This window comes from Mirounga leonina, unplaced genomic scaffold, assembly GCF_011800145.1.
Source record: "Mirounga leonina isolate KUSES-001 unplaced genomic scaffold, KU_Mleo_1.0 Mir_125, whole genome shotgun sequence".
Taxonomy (NCBI): domain Eukaryota; kingdom Metazoa; phylum Chordata; class Mammalia; order Carnivora; family Phocidae; genus Mirounga; species Mirounga leonina.
Genome location: NW_023270305.1, coordinates 26,683,325 through 26,701,459, shown reverse-complemented (window position 1 = coordinate 26,701,459; position 18,135 = coordinate 26,683,325). Strand labels below are relative to the sequence as shown.

The 18,135-nt window shown below is 47.9% G+C and overlaps 1 long non-coding RNA gene across 1 annotated transcript in view; it reads left to right on the top strand.

The window, feature by feature from the left end:
- Positions 1 to 16,135, top strand: part of LOC118007811 — a 31,293-nt gene extending 15,158 nt beyond the window's left edge. Inside the window, exon 3 of the long non-coding RNA XR_004678495.1 lies at positions 12,602 to 16,135. This is a non-coding gene — a long non-coding RNA (uncharacterized LOC118007811). The remainder of the gene's footprint in view (positions 1 to 12,601) is intronic.
- Positions 16,136 to 18,135: the final 2,000 nt, after the last annotated feature.

Here is an 18,135-nt window from a genome sequence, read left to right as displayed (position 1 = left end):
GCAATACCTCCCTTCAAACAGAACCAAAGTCGCCTGATTTCTTGACACAAAATTGTTCCTTATTCCAAGGACGTCCAGCTGCCCTGAAGAATTTGGGGAAGGGCTTGGCCACCCTGACTATCACAGAGTTGTTTGTCTGATCACACTTATTGAGAACTTACTATGTGTCCAGCCCTGGGCTATGTGTTGGGGTGGGGGTACAGAAGTGAAGAGCCCAAGAGGCTACTCCTTCTGCAGCTCTTAGAGCCTAGTAAGGGAGACAGGAATTAAGCAAATAATTACAAACAACGAACTCCTTTCAATTGTAGTAAGTGCTATAAATGATAAATATAAAGTGTTACTGAGATCGCATTAAGAGGAAGAATTTGATCTCATTAGGGCTGCTGGGAAAAAGGCTGTTGTGTTAATGACCCATGATGCGTCCTAACTACCCCTTCACAAACCCCGTTACACCCACCAGCACACGCTCCATCATATTCTCAGTTTATAGTTTATGGGCCCCCCACACCATCCCATCATAAAATCCCATCACAGACTCCACAGCAATTAGAGACGCTATTTACCCCCTACCCCCCCCCTCACATAATCTTTAACCCATCCCTTATCCATTCTTTCCCAATTGCCACCATGACTCTTGCTGTCAATCCCACCACTTGCCCCTTTGGAATACTTCATCACAAACCCTCAAAGACCCTGGTCTTACTCAGCTTTGCATCTCAAAGCCTCCCACAGTATGGGACAGATAGTATGTTCTTGAAAATATTTGGCAAACCCAAGACCAGATGGTCCGATACCCTGCCTCACATACTCTATCACAGCCCTGTCATAGCTCTTATCACAGAGCCAGGGTCTCAGGCCCCAGACTGGAAAGGCTCAGGTCTCTGCTGCCTTCTTCCTTTAGGCGGGGGCTGGGAAGGAAGCTGCTCTGGGTGCTCCCCTGCCCCCATCAAGCCCCATCAGGCCCGACGGGCTCCCTCCGTCCACAGCTAGGTACTGCTTGGGCACAGGCCCCGTCCTGCAGTCTGACTTGGTCTATGTCACCCACACCCATGAATGGTCACCCTTTAACCTCCTCCTCAGAGCGCACGGGGCCCTGATTATGGGTCTGCTGACTAGGCTCCTAGTCTGAGGCTTCACCTTCCCTCCTTCTCTGAAGGACCAGAGAGCAAAGAAGGGAGCACCCCGGGGCTGGAAGGGGCTTCAGGGAACCATCCAGTTTAACACCCTTCTTTTCCTCCTTCTCCCTCTCCCTTCCCTGCCCCCTCCTGTTTATCTAGTCTTTCTTGAGGGAATGTAAACACATGGTTGCCTTACTTAGCAAGTGAGAGCTGGAAGAAAACGGAAAGACCAAGTGTAACTCTGTCATGTAACAAGTGAGGAGACCAAGGTCCAGAGAGCAGAAGTCATTTGCCCACACCTCACAGTGGTCTGGGCAGAGCCAGATCTCCCATGCTCCATGCTGTGTCCTAAGGACCACCCCTTAAGCAGCCTCTTTGTGCACATTAGCCAAGAAATGCTACTTCCATTAGGAAGGCACGTCCAATGCAAACCACTCTGGAGATTGCATTTCAAAGATTGATAGACATGGCTTTTGCATTATCTGCTGTTTCAGATTAGCTATGCTGTGGCTTCATTCTTTAGTGCTGATATTGGGGGTGGGAGGGATGGGGGGTGGGGGGTGGGGAGCCAATTTTGAGTCCTTCTTGCAGGCTTCAGGCTCCAGCCTGCGAGACTAGGCCCGAGAAGGACAGGGTGATCCGTCCTATATTTTCAGTCCGTCAGGAGATTTCATTGTTTAAACAAACATTTCAGTGAAGCCATCCAGCTGGGCAGTGATTTATGGCTCTGGCTGCAGTTTTTCCCCAACAAAGATAAACAATTGTACAACTCTTGGGACTGGAGCTGGGACTCCTGGTTCTAATAACTTAGAGCCGGCTGGACCACGCCAGCCATCGCCTGGTCTGGGGTTTGGTTAGGATCTGTTCACACTGGTCCTGTGGCTAAGCCACAAACCTTGGGGGACCATGTTGTGTTTGGAAGCTAGACCCATTGCCTACAGGGCAGGGGAGAGCGGCAGGCAGGAGAGAAGTAGCTCAGGGTTGAGGCTTCAGGCCCATCCCCCTCTTCCAGGAGGGCAGCCGTGCTCTGCATTCCGCACAGTGGTTATTGGGTGGTTTTGGTCAATAGCATCCGTTCTTCCTTCTTTTGGTAACATTATGTCAATTTCCTTCTGTGGAGTGATTTCAGGATGTATACCATGCCCGTGGGCTCATAGAATCCACTCAATCCTTAGCTCTAAGAGTGGAGAGGTGTTCAGGCCCTACCTGTCAGGGCAATACATGGCTGTGGTCATAGTGATTGGCTCTATGTGGACATCTAACCCATTAAAAGAAAGAGAAAGGCAATGAGACCTCTGCTGGAGCTGCTAGGAGGGAGGTAGAGACCCCTTCTCTTTGGACTTAAATTTGAAAGGATGTGCAAGTACCATAGACCACGAGAGTTGTTGTCACTATCTTGCCTTCATAGGGGACAGCCTCTCCAATAATGGAGCCAATACATACACAGGACATGGGGCTGAGGGTGGAGAGAGAGAGAAGAGAGAGACCTGCTCCTCCACCCAGCAAGTCCCCCCCCTTTTTTTTTAAAGATTTTATTTATTTATTTGACAGAGAGAGACACAGCGAGAGAGGGAACACAAGAAGGGGGAGTGGGAGAGGGAGAAGCAGGCTTCCCATGGATCAGGGAGCCCGATGCAGGGAGCCGGATGTGGGGAGCCGGATGTGGGTTCGATCCCAGGACCCTGGGATCATGACCTGAGAGGAAGGCAGATGCTTAACGACTGAGCCACCCAGGCGCCCCAGCAAGTCCCTTTTTTGTTTAAAGGTATTCTTTCACTTGCACCTGAAAGAAGATTAACCAATACCTATCATCTGACACAGCCCGGGAGACCCAACTGGGGAAGGAAGCTCCAGCAGCCTCCAGCCCAGCTGCTTGTGTGTGATGGTTTAGTCAGAGAATAGTAACTCCTTGGTTATCCCTCCCTCACCCCCGCCACTGCCCCCCCATCAATCTGATTACTTGTGTCTACAATTTATTTCAACAAAAGGTTAAGGAAATGGGCAGATGCACAGATAAATGAAATGCAGCTCATATTTCCCCTAGAGTTCTTGGTTTATTTAGGACAGATTGAGATGCACATCTCAGGAAAAGAACAAAGAAGGTACCTTTGACTGTACAAGGGAAGAAAAGCTCACGTCTGATTATTGGGGATCAGTGGAGACTTTATGCAGAGGGGTGTTTGGGATGAGTTTTGGAAGATGAAGAGAAGTTTGGTAGGCAGAGATAGGCAGAGCCTTTACAAAGATGAAACAGTGTGATGAGAATCAGAGAGGAGGGAAAGACTATTAGGGGAGGGCACCTGGGTGGCTCAGTCGGTTAAGCGTCTGTCTTCGGCTCAGGTCATGATCCCCGGGTCCTGGGATCGAGTCCCGCGTCGGGCTCCCTGCTCTGTGGGGAGCCTGCTTCTCCCTCTCCTCCCCACTTGTGCTCTCTCTCTCACTATCTCTGTCTCTGTCTCTCTCAAATAAATAAAATCTAAAAAAAAAAAAAAGACTATTAGGGGAATATCGAAGAGACATTTAGGGGAATCACCAGCTGGGAAAGTCAGTTGGTGTCATTTAGGCAGATGCTTCTAATGAGAAGCTTATTCTTAGCTCATGTGGTAATGGGGAGTTATTGAACACCATTGAGCAAGGCTGTGCCTTGTTTGGTCTTACTCTTGACTATAGACGGGAGAGGGAGAGACTGAACCTGGATAAGTCACTGAGGAGGTATTAGGAGATAATCCTGGCTCATTCATAGGACAGAGAGAAAGGGAGGGGAGGAAAGGCAGGGAGTAAAAGCAGGAAGTCGTTCTAGCTGCTCTTCATTCTTACTTTAAGAAGTGTGAGATTCCTGGAGCACAGCTTAAAGTTCAAAAGTCATAAAAGGAAAGATTGTTATATTTAACTACATAAAACTTTGAAAATTCAAAAATGCCATAAATAAAGTCAAAGGCAAGGAAAAACTGGGAAAAATATTTGCCACACATATGACAGAGGGTTAATCTCCCAAATATATATAAAGACCTTTTGTATTTCAGAAATAAAAAGATAACAAACAATAAAAAAATGCACAAAGGACATTAATAGACATGTCACAGGAAAAAATACAACGGTCATTAAACATATGAAAATATAATAATGATAATTAACATTTATATTCACTTATGCCTTTAATTTTCACAATAACTATATGAAGAATGTATTATTATCATGAATCCCATTTTTTTTTAAAGATTTTATTTATTTATTTGACAGAGAGAGAGAGAGTGAGAACAGGAACACAAGCAGGGGGAGTGGGAGAGGGAGAAGCAGGCGTCCACCTGAGCAGAGGGCCCGATGTGGGGCTCGATCCCAGGATTCTGGGATCATGACCTGAGCCAAAGGCAGACGCTTAATGACTGAGCCACCCAGGCGCCCCATGAATCCCATTTTTTGATGAGGAACCAAAAACACAGGTGCAGTAAATTACCAAAGTCACCCAATTAATAAATGGTTGGGTTGGGACTTGAACCCAAGCAGTCAAGGACCAGAGTTTGTTTTCTGAAGCTTATGCTACACTTCTTGCTCAATAGCACCTAATCTAAAAGAAATTCAAAATAAAAGTATAACAAAACATCATTTTTTATATATCAGATTGGCAAAGATAAAAAAGTTTGGTGGATGATTGGGAAAACTGGGAGGGAGCTAACACTCACGTATTGTTGGTAGAAGTATGAACTGGAACAATAATTTTGGAGGCAATTTGGCAATATCTATCAAAATTTTAAATACACATTTGCTTTGACCTAGAAATTTCCTTTCTAGCATTTTTCTAAGGGATGTACAAAGGGAAACATGCAGAGATGTTTATGGTACCATGTTCATAATAGCAAAAGATTGGAAACAAGCTAAATATCCATCAGGGAATTTGGTGTGTGGATTATGAGAAAAAGCTGATAAGAATAATAAGGCCTATCTATTTGTATACTATGGAACCATTTTTTTTTAAAGATTTTATTTATTTATTTATTTGACAGAGAGAGACACAGCAAGAGAGGGAACACAAACAGGGGGAGTGGGAGAGGGAGAAGCAGGTTTCCCACTGAGCAGGGAGCCCGATGCGGGGCTCGATCCCAGGACCCCGGGATCATGACCCAAGCCGAAGGCAGACACTTAACGACTGAGCCACCCAGGTGCCCCTCTATGGAACAATTTCTAAGATATATCCAATGAAAAAGACAAGGAGAACAGGGTGTAGAATATGCCAGGGCATATGTATCTCCATTTACACTCACCAGAGAACAGTGTCTGCCCCTGGGGATGGGAGCTGGGGGTCTGGGTCAGGGATGAGAGGGAGCAAGTTTTTTCACTACATATGTTTTGGTATTGTTGAAAAACATGTTTAACATGTTCAGGGATCATGTTTTCAAAGATAAAAATTTACAATAAAATATGGAACAAAAATCACAAGGGAAGATACGATTTCCATTTCACTCAATGTCCAGCTTGTCACCCCCCCTTGGTTCCAATGGGAAGGAGAGGTGGGCTGTGCTGTGGGGTTGCACTCAGAACTGAAGGACAGGGAGCCAGGGCTTGGGAGTTCAGTGATCTTTACCAGGGAAGAGATATCTTGCCAGGTGGGCATTATTTTAAGATAAGAAACATGCAAATTCTCTTTTTTAATGTTCCATATATCGAATTTATTTCCCTTCTTTAAAAGCACACACACAAAGAGAATTAAAGTCCCCTTTGAAAAATTACAGTCTGTTTCGGATCAACTAGGAGAGAAGGATTTTGTCCACGCCTAGGCAGAGTGGTGCAACCATAGTGGGAGTCAGGAAAACTCAGGGGCCAGGGGTTGGCAAGCACCCATAAGGCACTCTTTTCTCACCTCTGGAGTGGTCCTTCACAAGCCTTACTTTGTGTGCCCTCTGCAAGGATGCTCTGTCTTCAGGGTGCCTGGTTTAATATTCTATAGGTGGCTTGGGCAGTGTCTGAGCTAGGTTGAAGCAATTGGTTGGGGTAAGAGACATGGAGGAGACTTTAGGGTGGGCTGTGTGGACTTTTGGGATTTCAGAGAAAGGGAGAGGAGAAAGAGAAGCTAAAAAAAGGCCTGAGTAGCTGAAGCCCAGAAAGCAAAACGGTATAAAAACAAGGCTAGGAGGGTGTGTTTTATTTTTCATTTTAAAATTTTCTTTATTATTATATTTAGAGAGGCAGAGGGAAAGAGAATCTTAAGCAGGCTCAGTCTCAAAACCCTGAGATCATGATCTGAGCCAAACTCAAGAGTCGGACCTTTAATCAACCACCCAGGCGCCCCTAGGGGGGTGTGTTTTAGAAACAACACTATACAGAACAACTTTGTGGACTTTCTGGTGCACTTATTCAATACTTTCATCAGAATAAAGTTGTAGAAGTTGACCATCTAGTCAAAGTTTCTGTGAAATTTTGATTCACATCACCAAATTGCACTCCAATAAGATTTTATCAGTCTCACCCAGATGGTGTGTGAGTTTCCCTCTGCCCCTACACCTTTGGCCAATCATTTTGGAGAGATTTTCCTTCTGATTTGAGGGAGTTCATATCAGACATTCTTCTTGTTCTCAATAAGATAAGAGACAAGATCCTAGACCGAGCTCAGAATGAGGGGTTTGAGGGTAAGACTGGGGCTCAAGGAGAGTGGAGGAGGGGAGAAGGATCAAACTGAGAAGATTCAGAGCAGCTGCTGTGGGAAAAATTAAGCTGTGAATGGGAACAGGTAAGACCTGATGGTGGTTTATCCAATTGTGTTTTTCTTCTTTGCTTGCTCTTTAGGACGATCTCCTTTGCTCTGTAGGTGCTTTAATGAGGATTTCTGTTTTTAATTTTAAAAAGAGAATTGGGTGGACAATTCAATTTAACTACAAAAGCATTAATTTAATGCCTATTATGTGCCAATTACAAGGAATGCAAAAAGCATCCCAAGCTGCTCCCGTCCAATAGCAAATATAGTCAAGGACCACAATGCTGTGTAATACTGGGCTGATAGAGAGAAGGAAAGGTTGCAGATGTTAACATCAAAGAAAGAGTAGCTGCTCTATGAGGTGGAGCCATGCTCTTAGGGAAGGCTTGGCAGGGGGGCCCGGTCTGAGTCCAAGTTTTTTTTTCCCCCTAAAGATTTTATTTATTTATTTGAGAGAGAGAGAGAGAGAATGAGTGGGAGGGGCGGGGGGGGGGGGGGGAGAGAGAAAGAGAGAGTCTCAAGCAGACTCCAGGGGCCCACGAGCCTCTCCGTTGTTCTCAGTCCTTATCACCTTCCCTCCTTCTCCTCCCCTCACTGTCTCAGAGGAATCTTCACTGTTTATTTTTGGGGAGTGTAGAGGAAGGGTGGAGAGAAGCCCTGCTCTCATTCAAGATGTTTCTCCTAAATATTTTAATCTTGCCCAGACATCAAAGCTTGTGTTTTTCCATTTCTCCCTATCACATCCTTCCCTTGAGGCAGAAGCTGCTTGCCAATGAGCTGGAGTAGGGGGTGGGGCGTGGGGGGCAGCAGGGAGCTCCCGAGGGGAAAAGCATCGGTCATTAGCTCCAGAATGTTTCCTGCTGCGTTTCGTGGTTGGTCCTGAGGCCACCAGCCACCTGGTAGCCCAGGAGACTACCTGCAAGTAATGTAGTAAATGAAAATCACTTGGGGACCGGTCTTGCAACCAAAATCTCCAAAGTGGCGATTTATATTCGCAAAATGAAAATACACGTCAGGCTGTGCGGACTAAGCACGGCCTGGGTTTCACTGGAAGCTTTCGTTTTCCCAGAGCAGTTGGTGGGAGACTCAGGCTTAGGACCCCCACCGTGGTTCCACATCCCAGTCTCATGCCTCGGGTCTCTGGCCCCTTAGTTTTGCCTACACCGTCCACCCACTTCAGGGAAGGATGAATTTTGGGGGAGTTGGTGTCATAAGAAGTGGGGCCGGGGCGCCTGGGTGGCTCAGTCGTTAAGCGTCCGCCTTCGGCTCAGGTCATGATCCCAGGGTCCTGGGATTGAGCCCCGCATCGGGCTCCCTGCTCGGCGGGAGGCCTGCTTCTCCCTCTCCCACTCCCCCTGCTTGTGTTCCCTCTCTCACTGTGTCTCTCTCTGTCAAATAAATAAATAAAATCTTAAAAAAAAAAAAGTGGGGCCATGTGATCAGGAGCCGCATAGGGAGGGAGTGGCCTGTTAGCCTGGGGTCCCAGACCCCGTTTTGTCCAGTTGACACAGGGGGAATTCCATCCCCAGCCAGACTGCAGCTTCTGTCAGCTTCAGGCCACATGCTGACTTGGTATCGTCCCCGGGCTGCTGTCCTCGAAGGGTTTCAGGGGAGAGGACAGTATGACCCACAACTGGGAGAGGAGCTCACAGGGCACGAGGGGAAGTCTCGGGAGGCAGAGGGTGAGGAGAGAGAATAAGGGTTGGCGAGAAGCGGCTGAGCAGAGAGGGCGGCTGACGAAAATGACAAAGTCTGATGATCTTCCATCTTCACAACTTTTCACCCGAAGTATGAAATGTAATCAGATGTTTGAAGAACCTGGAGAAACAAATGAACAAACGCCAAGAGCGGAAAATGGAATCTGAGGGCAGGTGCAGCATCTGTATGATTATTCCAGTGAAGACAGATATTGGAACTGGCCGTGAGATTGGTTTTGGAAATCCTGTTCTGTTGCCATGGGTAAAGAGGCCCTGGGGAAAAATCGCTTTTCATTTCCTGAGGTAGGATGGGTAGGAACGGAGTGGGAGGAAGTGGTCATGAATCTCTGGAGACAGCAGTATCCAAGCCCTCCTCAGCCAGGGAGATGTCAGATTGAAACCAGATGGCAAATATGTCACGACAAAGGACATCCGCCGGTGGGAGGGCACATCCTGGGCCAGGGGGTTCCCATGTCTGGTGTCAACACACTGGTGGTCAGGAACTGCGGTTAACCTTTCTTGAGCTCCTACTGTGTGCTGGGGAGGGCTGTTGGGGCACAAAACCTAGGCCGTTCACATCGTATTCCAAATGAATGCCATTCCTTGGAGCGTGTCCCAGTTATTTATTGTTGCACGACAAACCACCACAAAACTTAGCTTTTAAAAGCAACAACTTGTGATAATTGTTCATGTTTTTGTGAATTGACTGGGCTCGGTTGGGTGGTTCTCACTTGGGGTTTCTCATCTGGTTTTAGACAGATGTCTCTGGGACTGCAGTTTTATGAAGGTTCAGCGGGGCTAGGCGATCGAGGTGGCTTACTCACATGACTGGCACTTGATATTGGCTGTCCCCTTGGGACTCAGGCAGGGGCCGTTGACTTACACGTGGCTTCTCTGTGTGACTTGGGTTTTCACAGCATGTTGGCTGGGTTTTGAAGAGGGAGGGAGTGTCCTAAAAGCAAGTGTTTAAGAGGCCCCTGGCAGAATTTGTAAGGCTTCATATGACTTGGTCTTGAAGGTCTAAGAGTGTCATTTCCATTGTGTTCTATTGTTCAAGTCCAGGTTCAAGGGAAGGGAATTAGACTCCACCTCTTAATGTGGGAGTGGCATGCAGACACAGGGAGGTAAGGAATTGATGATGGAATCTTTGGAGGCAAGCTACCACTCACACCCCATAGGACCACTTAGAAGAGTCCTGTGCTTCGTTCAATGCTCTGTTGTCATTATCTCGTAATTTTTAATAATTGTGAACAAGGAGCTCCTCTTTGCATTTTGCAACAGGCCTTGCAAATTAGGTAACTTGTCCAGCATAGGACCCGTTGTGAAGTATTTCTGCAGCATGGTGAGGGGTAGGTGTGTGCTGGGCTCTGGGCTCTGCAGATGGGGATCCTGACTGTGGAGAACTTGCAGAAGAGGTGAGGATATGAGACTTATGGGAAACACTAGTAAATGTCAATGTCTGAGCAGAAGTTAGGCTGTGATTGCCAAAGGAGGACCAAGATGGGGTGGGGGAGGATCCTCCTATTTTGCTTGTTGTCTTGGCCTCATATTCAGACTCTCAACCCATGTTGGGTAAAGCCTTCCTTCTCTTCCAGGAATTTTAGAAATGTCCTCTTACTCTCCCCACCCTGCCTCCTCCCTTACCCTTATTCCTAGGACCCTTGCGCTGAAGGCCTTGCAGGGAGGGGCTTTCCATCTGAGGACTGGCTCCTAGGGTGGGGTTTAGGGAGAAAGGGAGACAGGGAGACGCTGGGGCACATGAACCTAACGCCCAGCTCAAGCTGAGATCTTGAGTGAGTCTCTGGAAGATGCCTGAAGGGAGCTGGGCCAAATGTGGTCAGGGTTTAGGGGAGGAGAGAGAGGGAAGGGAAGAGGGGCTCTCTGGTCTCCTCGAGGGAGCATGGTGAGTTCTCTGGTGCCCTGGACAATGCCTCCCTCCTAGTCCTCAGCCGGATGCCTCACCATTCAGCAAGGCACAGGGCATGCCCCCTTTTTTCCCCCGGGGTAGGAAATGGCTCAAAGGATCCCCTATTGCCTAATTAGGACACAAAGCCAGACAGCCCCTGAGGGTGGGCACCATCTCTTTACAAACACTGCCCAGTTTCCTTCAGGGGTATCTTTCTGCTGTGATGAGATAACCTTCTGTGTGTACACAGTACCAGGGCATCCGGGGCTGATGATCCATTTCTATCTTTGTGAGACTGGGAGGTCTAAGGAGGGTGCTGCTCCTTGGGAAGGTGGTTCTAATATTGCCCTAAAACAGAGACAGTTGCAACTGGCCTATCCAAGGCCTGGTCGGTCATTGTTCTTAGCTGGTGCTGGTCAATTGCCTATTTGCCCTCAGAACGGTTCCTTTACCTTGGCGGGCTGCTCTGCAGGATCTACATTTCTCAGTCTCTGCCTTTTGGCTTCCAGGGAAGTTCACTCAATGGCGGGCGGGGGGTGGGGGTACCCTGGCAGAAGATGAGAAGGAGGGAGGAGGGGGAAAGGTGGGGCATTTCTTTCTCTCTGCTTCCTTTGGTGTCTTTGGCAGAATCTAGGTCTTTTCATGGCTCCAGCTCGTATCAGATGACCCTTCTCTCTGTGGTTGCAGTTCCCACTGGACAGACTTTCTCACTTTCCTTTCTCCCTCTGGCCCTAGAGCAGAAGAGCCTTCTTGCCCTTGCTCCTGTCTGGATTGTCTTATCATTCCTGCATGGCTTCTTAGCTCTTTATCACTAGGTACCTATTACGTTTCCTCCAACTGCTAACGCTGATCATCTGCCTTTTATGTATCCAGGAATCCCTGGAGGTGAGGAAGGGTCCTGTGGCCCTGGCTCCAGATGGAGTCTACAAAACTTAGCTCCTGGTGGATCCAAATGTTATGCACACCAGTTACCATATTCTAAACCTGAGAGCAAACTGAGAAGACAGTTGGCCTGTTCCCACCAAGTTCAGGTCACTAGCGCTCCTTGGACCACCTTGTTCAGGAGGAGAGGCCCAGCCATGACAGGGAAAGGGATAGTACAGCTGAAGTGCATAGAGACTGGGGTGGGGGTGAGGTGTGCCCTGGTCACTGCTTTCTGCCCTTATGAGGTCCTCTGATGTGGTTTCCACTTTCATTGCTTGTGCTTTTATGCTTTGGAAGCTAGTGACTAAGAGTATGTGTGTGGGTTGAGAAATAGTATAAAAATGTAGCTTAGGGGCTAACATAGATGCACAGTGTGAGGCTGACTGACCTACATGGATGAATATGGATTAGGTTTCCACATCTGCAGGGATGTGGGTCCAGCATAGAGGAACCTCGAGCATGGCTCCCAAGGTCACTTAGTCTCCAAGACAAAGTCTTCACGGTCATTGGGAAGACGTGGGTCCAGAACAGAGTTTATGAAGCATTGTCAGCTGGGCCTAAGAAAGAGACACATGGGAGCCAAACCCAAGGCAGGGGCTGTGGGGACCTTCACCTTCCTTCCTTAGTTGGGGTCCAGCTCCCTCCAGCTGTGTTTACCACTGCAGCTCCCTCCACTGGGTACATGACAGAAGCCTGTGGCCAAGTCACTGGCCAGATGACAGTCAGGAGAGCTGTTGGTCCCTGATGGGCTGGGTTTTTCATTTAAAAAAGCTTGACCCTATCTATTTTGGTTCTTCCTTATTAGCAAGTAGGATCTGGGGGAGAAAAATAACAGGCAAAGGGGCAAGAATCAGGAAAACTGGTGAGGTAGCTGGATAGAGAAAGAGAGAGAGAGAGAGAAGTTACCCCATGATGACCTTCAGCTTCTCCCGCCTGCATCCTCATTGTGGGGAGAGCACAATCTCAGGCCTGCCCTGACTGCTCTGCTGAGTAGCCTGGCCTGGGCCCAGGGATCACGGGTCAGGCTGGACCACGGTGGGACTTGCTCCACGAAGGCCTTCTCCCCTTCTGAAGGCTGGAGGCCAACCTCTGGCAATGCCCCCTCTCCCCCCTCTGCCTTTTTTTTTCTGGGCCTGCAGCCTTGTCTTGATAATCTGTCTGGGGCCCTGCTTTATTCTCTCTGGCTTCTTCCCCACTAGATCCAGCATCTCGTGGGTGCTGGGATCTGCTGAGGGACCTTCATGATGCTGTGTGTCTGCTTCGATTTCAGAATACCCCTCTGGAATTGCCCATTGCTGGGGCCCATCTGCTGGTAGGGACACCCTGTTCCCAAATGCTGGAAGATCTGCCGCTCCCTGCCCCCGCTGCCGACAGTTGCTGAGCTGCCACCTGCTGTCTGTTTCCACACCCTTGCACACTGCATTCTGCTTGTCACTCTGGACGGCTGCCTGGCAGCTGCAGCTGAGGCTGTCCTGCCAGCACCTTCCCCAGCCCGATGGGTGGTCCTGTCCTGTCCTGGCCCTCCCAGCCTGCCTCATCTGCTGCATGTACTGAACCACATCTGGCTGGATATACTGCTGGAGTAGCCTGGATGGGCCCGGACACCTTGACCCCCAGAGAGATGGGCATCCTGCCTCAGGACCTCTTGGAGAGGGTCGGCTGTGGAACCCAACAGTACAAGACAATAATGATGATGACAGCTCATGTTTATTGAGGACTTATGAAGTGACAGGATCAGTGATTTACCAACTTGATGTATACCTCGCCACTCTCCTGTAAAATAAGTATTATTATGTCTCCTTTTGACAGATGAAGAAACTGGTGCTGCATGATATGAATGAATCCATGTGAAGGTCCCCCAGGGCATAATTTATGAAGCTAGGGTTAAGCACTTCTGCTTTTTGGTCCTGCTTTCTGGGCACCAGGAAGAAAAAAATAAGAGAAGACGTTTTTAGCCTTTAGGTGATTAAGGCCCAAGAAAGCAGAAGGGAGGAGGGTAGACTGGACAGGTCTATGCTTAGGACAGGATGGACACATGAATAGAGCATCCCTCTTTGTCCAGATGAAGGTGGCAGAAGGTGACACGGAATCAGGAACTTGCCTTCAAAGGGTACGGATTGTAAATAATTGCCTGCCATGTCTTTGGAAGACTTTGGCCCCCAGTGGGAAGAACCTGCATTTGCATTGGCTTCTGCCACCAGCTTCAGCTCCCCTTAGGAACACAAGATCCCCTATGTCCTACCGGACTCTACAGTGATGGGATCCAGCAACAGGGTTGTAGCTGCAAAATGGATCAGGCTTTGTGCGGTCCCGCAGTTAGTCTTGGGGTCCTACCATGGTCCCGACTGCCCAAAGTGTGATTTTCAGATAGTCCAAGTCGTTCACAAGGAAATTCTGCCTTTTGGTTTTGCCAAAGAGGGAGCTGTTTGGAAGGGGACTCCGTGGTGGGGAATCCCATTCTGAGGGTGCCGTGAGGGCCGGTGGAGCCCAGGCACTATCCGAGTTACACAGGTGCGCCCCCCATGGTGGGCCATGTGTGCGGCTGCCTGGGTTCTGGAACCTGCGGGGTCCTCCGTGCTTGGAATAGTCTGGATCTGCTGACTTGGCAAAATGGGTGTGGGGGTTGGTGCACATCTGGAGGGGAGAGGGAAGGAGCCCCCGGTGGCCTGGGCCATGGAGGGGCTTGCCAGCTTTGCCCACAGCCCTGAGCTCCCCCTTCTTTCCCCTCAACCACAAGAACAGTGCAATTCTCCTCACGTTAAAAGTAAACATCTGGCAGCATCTGCCATGCTCAAAATAAACCAAGAACGAATAGGAGGCATTCGTAACCACAATAGGTCCTGGATAGGGAAGGAAGGGGTGGGTCACTATGTAAAAGCCAAAGCTGGCTACTTGCGGAGGCTCAATTCATTTGTTTCTTGATGGGTGGTTAATTAGTTGATCAATGCACAAGCTCCTAGAAGGTCCTGCCCGTGCCGTTTGCCATGGCTCCCGGGGCAGCTCCCATGGACATCACGAAAACTTGTGGGGCCAGATGGTCCATGGTACAGCAGGGACTGGGAATGATGGTCAGGCCTGAGGTGTTAGCTGCCCCTTGCTGCGCGTCCGGGGTCAAATATCCAAGGACCTGGGAAGACTGGGAAAACGGTGTGGCAAACCAGTGCCGTCCCATAGTAATATACACACTGACTCCTCAAGTCTGATCCACGAGCTGGAAACAGCCCGGGCCTGGCTGGCAGCATCTGATAGCTCTGACGGGGCTCAGGGATGAGACTGGCCATATCTGAACGGCATCGAATCCACTCCTCCCGGCACACTAAGTGTAAGCGACAGACAGAAAGACAAATCAATATTACAAATGTCACCAGCTTTCACGGTCTGGAAAGAGAAAGGCTTCCAACAAGGGACCGACCGATTCACAAAGCTTCGTAATTTTGGGGACTACTATCCTTCATCACCCTCATAAAAACAGCCAGAAGTGGCGTAGGGCTCAGTGGAGAAGAGCGAGCGGGAGAACATGGGGAAGGTCAGGGTGCCTTAATGCCCGGAGATCAGGCAGTTGGCTGTAACTTCAGAAATGGGTTTTATGCTGGAGGTCACAAAGTGGCTGTCAGCTGGCTGATTCCAGTTGGTAGACATGTACTAGTTGGCCCACAAATGCCTTTATTTTTGAATTTGAATTAGAGGCCAAAATGTGCCAATCAAGAGAATTATGCATGCATGTGCGTTCACACACACACACACACACACACACACCCCAAACCAAAAAAAAAAAACAAAAAATCCTCATATTCCCTTGAAATACCTGTGCGCTCAGGCCTAAGCTCTCCAGATGGCATCAGGCAGCACAACTCCCTTCCCTCCCTGCTGGCTTCTACAGTCATTTGTGATTTCAACTCTAGTATTAAGCCATCAAGCACATTTTATGGATCAGGGAGTTAGTGGGGCTGACTTTCCAAAACTCCAATTTAAATGAAGCTTATATAACAAAGTGGGAGAGAGAGATTTTGCTCCTACTTTAGGTGAAAAGATTGAGCTACTCCTTTAATCCATTGAAACAATTATCTAATTAAAATCATTTTTTTTTAAATTAAGCAACATTACAGCATGCAAGAAAAGTTCCGGAAATTTAAAAAAAATGCTACGTGGGTTGTCATCCTTGCAAAATTTTTCCTCGTGTGCATTCCTTCCAGTCTTTTTTCACACGCATTTTTACATAGTTGCCTATGTGGGTGTGCATCCTGCTTTTTTCATTGAACGCTGTAATTTACATATTTTATCCCATTGCTGTCTAATCCGCATTTTTTGTTTTTCTAAATAATGTTTCAAGGAACATCTGCAGCATTTGGATCTTTTTGTATTTTGAGGTATTTGCTCAGAAGATAGTTTCAGAAGTAGCATGAATGGGTTATATATGTAACAACTTGCATATTAAAGAGTTAACCTGGAAATTCCTAACCCACAAGTACCCTGTATAAGTCTCTTTATCTCAGCAAGTCGTTGGAGAGGCTGTAGGGAAAAAAAAGCTCATTTCAGCATCTGTGATAGGATTGTGGGTAATTAAAAAAAAAAAATTGCAGCATGTGAAGTCCATTCCGGGAATAGCACTATCTTGAGACCCAAGTCAAATAGGACTAAATGTGCTAAGCAGAGGCCTGTGTTTAAAGAAGAAACTCATTTGCTCTTAATAACTGCAAAATGCTGCATAGCTCGACGATGGAGTCAGAAAACTCCGCAGAGCATCAAAGCCTGGTTCAAAAAGATACGGGAAGCCAAGATACAAGACAAACTGTCTTTCCCCATTAAAGCATCTTTGTGCCCTAAGTACAAGAGTCATTTCTTAGAACAATGGCTGCCTTTAAAATTTTTTATTGATGGGAAAAAAAAAAAAAAGGCTAAACAGGACCAGAGTGTTTAAAGGTATTCTATACCCTATAAACAACCTGAAGAGGGGTGTAAACAAGGTGATGTGTCATAAAATGAAATGTGATACAGATAACCTTACCACTGTCTTCTGTTTGAGTTCAGATGGCTAACAGTGTCTTAAATCTCCGAGTCGTGGAAAGCAAGCACCCTGTATTTCATTTTCATTTTGCCTACACGTCTTTCCCCAAATAAGTAAGAAGATCAACATCATGGAAGGGCAGGATGAAAGGAGAGCCTTTTCTAAAGACTGGCCTCCATGCCCAAGAACCTCAGGGTGCCTGAGGGCTTCTGGGAAATGGCCCACAAGTTTTGTTTCCACGCCGAGCCAGTCAGCAGCATCTCGCAGGGTGGGATTATGGAGCACTTGAGCAAGCCTCACCTCCTGTGGAAAGGCAGCCTGTCTTTGGTGAGGAGAAATTGTGTCTCCCTAATCTACTAGAGCTCTTTGAAGGGCCAAATAAGTGTATGGATAAGGGGGAAACAGTAGACACACTCTATTTACACTTTCACGAAGCTTCTGACAGGCTCCCCGCCAAAGCCTGTTGAGTCGCCATGGAAATGGGGGGAATGTCTGGGGGCCATAGAGAACTGGCTTAGAGATAAGAAAGACGGAGTAAGGATAAATAAGCCTCTCTCTGGATGGAGAAGTGTTAATGGTAGGGCTTCTGGTGGGGGAACTGATGCTCCTGAGGGTCCTGGTTAACCGGGCTAACTGGCCCTTAGCGATTTGAGATGGGACCGTCAGGCGCTCTGCTTTGCCAAGCAAATCAGCTTCCTTGCCCTATCATGACAGCTCCTCTCACCTCGTTGAGTTTGTGACAGCTCTAGTTATGTTTTTTTGACATCTTTAGTGACACTGTGAGGTCCTGAAAGGCAGGGGCATGTCTGGTAATTCAGTATTCATTGCAGTGATTAGCGCTTGAGAAATATTTTGTGGCCTGAGCCCTCGAGAGAGGAGGGAGTTGCACATTGAAATTGCCTGACTTGCCCATGATGCGGGGGGGCTCTTCTCTGTGGAGAAATCTCAACCAAAAGCTGTAAGCTGTGGGAGACGCAGGAGACTCGTGAGTGGTCTGATGTTCAGCATGGGCAAGGGTAGGTTGAGGAAAGCATTAGGTGAAAGATAATTCAAATTGCACTTTAATGGTTGTTGTTATACATTGCACAGGGAATACATATAGATGTATATTGGTATATATGGCAGTTTCGAGAAGAGTAGTATAAACTGTACTTTTGAGGGTGACAGATTTGAAGCTCTCAGTGCCAGCCCCAGAAAGAGTTTTGGGTCCCTATAATCCAGTGCCGCTTAATCTATTTTTCATTATTGCCCCCTCCCTTGCCAAGTACTTTTGTGGATACTTTTATCCTAACTGCACCACCCCCATGAAATTTTAATAGCATGCATATACTGTGTTATCTGTTTATATACTGTGGGCTTTTGGAGGATCACCAGCCATTGGGATATCTAAGATCTTTTCACGTCCGAGAGCCAAGTTTTTTCTCCTTGGGGATGATCATGGCCCTCATGAGAATGCATGCTGTAGAGGACTCCCCGACAATTACAGACCTCACATCAAGGTCCCTATGGCTTCAGGTGGGTTTGGCCAGTGGAGAGCTCCAAAGGAGACGGGGACGGGGCAGAGGGGCGGGGAGGAGAGTAACACGAGCATACATATTCATCTGGCTCCCTCCTTGTGAGGTCACCCCGCCTGCCTGTGTCCTTGGTCACTTGACTCCTTCTAGGTTCTCTGGGTTCTGGTAACAGATTATATTCCCTCCCCTTGGGAGGGGTTGGTAATAGCTATACTGCTGCTAGCCTGAGTTCCAGCCTTATCCCTTGGGGTTCTCCTGTACCTACACATTTATAAATCTATCTCT